Source organism: Erinaceus europaeus, chromosome 11 (genome assembly GCF_950295315.1).
Source record: "Erinaceus europaeus chromosome 11, mEriEur2.1, whole genome shotgun sequence".
Classification (NCBI taxonomy): Eukaryota; Metazoa; Chordata; class Mammalia; order Eulipotyphla; family Erinaceidae; genus Erinaceus; species Erinaceus europaeus.
This window is the reverse complement of record NC_080172.1, coordinates 22667685-22669107: the sequence shown is the minus strand read 5'-3', so window position 1 is coordinate 22669107 and position 1423 is coordinate 22667685. Positions and strand designations below refer to the sequence as shown.

Genomic DNA, 1423 nt, shown 5'->3' with positions numbered 1-1423 from the left:
CCTTCAGAACAGTCTAGTCTACCACCACCACCACAACAAAAAAATGCAGTGAGACCTTTTCTGGAACTGCTGAGAGAAGAAACAGTATGTTTCCCTGCTGGTGAGAGTGTTTTGTAGACATTTATCACAAGTAAATGACATATTGTATCCATGTGTCAACAATTATACTTTAAACCTCTATCCCCCCAATATTTATTTATTGATTGATTGATTTCCAGAGCACTGCTCAACTCAGGCTTATCATCCATCGTGCAGGGATTGAACCTAGGACTTTGGAACCTCAGGCATGAAAGTCTCTTTGCATAACCATTATCCTATCTATCCCCTGCTCAATAAAAGATTAGAAATTGTGTAACATTGACAAAAAGGTGACACTCAAATATTAAAGTTCTTTGTAATTATTTTCTTTCTTAGATATTAGTGTTGTAGTTTAATTTATTTTTGGTATGGTAATGGCAGCTAATATTTATTGGTTATTTGCTATGATCAAGCATTTGACAGTCACAGCCTCCCTTGATCATCACACACACACACACACACACACACACACACACACACACACACACACACACACACACACATCTACCAGGTAGATAATTTTAATAAAACTTCCTTTTAGATTCCCCTTCCAGTAACGAGCAGGCTGCTGGGCTAGCAGGGGTCCAGCAGACTGAAAATTTAAATTCAAGGTCATGGCAAATCATCTGAAGTTCATTGTCAGAACTGTGATGGCACAGGAAGGGAACATGGAAGGTGCATGCAGAACCTCACCATGGATGGACTCATTGAGGACATTAAATGGTACTATGAGAAGCCTTGCCGCTGGTAACAGAGAGACAGCTATAAAATTTGCAAGTAAATCTGCAACATGGAGATGACTCAAAAGACCAACTTCTTGATGTGGAAGAATTGAGCAGATCCTTGGCAGAGCTGATGAGGCCTGTAGCTAGGAGTCCCAGTGTGCAAACCCTCATACAATTGTGTCTTCACCTCTCTTCTTCCTCCAGCTCCTTTTTACCTCTCTTATAATAAACTTAATCACATGGATGTAAAAACAAACAAACAAAAAACCTTCACTTTAAAGTAATAAAAACAATATATAGAGAAGCTATTTGTCCAAAGTCACCCAGGAGAAAGTAACTGAGATAAGAGTGGAAATATTACACAAGGACCAGAAGACAGCTTACTTGGTCCACGTACTTGGATTGTGATGCCTACAACTCAGGTTCAAACCCAGCCCCTACTGCACTGAAGGAAGCTGGTGTGGTGGTGTAATTCCTCTGTCTCTCTGTTTCTCTTGTCTTTCTGCTTAAAAAAAATCAGACTGGAGCAGTGAAGCCTCAGTGATAACAGCAACAGCAGGGAATAAAGAAAGAAGGAAAGAAATGAAAGAAGGAAGGAAGGAAGGAGGGAGGGAAATAAA

The 1423-nt window shown here is 40.0% G+C and overlaps 1 pseudogene; it reads left to right on the top strand.

The window, feature by feature from the left end:
• Nucleotides 1-650: 650 nt before the first annotated feature.
• On the top strand, nt 651-934 carry LOC103120116 (small ribosomal subunit protein bS21m-like; annotated as a pseudogene).
• The last annotated feature ends 489 nt before the right edge of the window (nt 935-1423 follow it).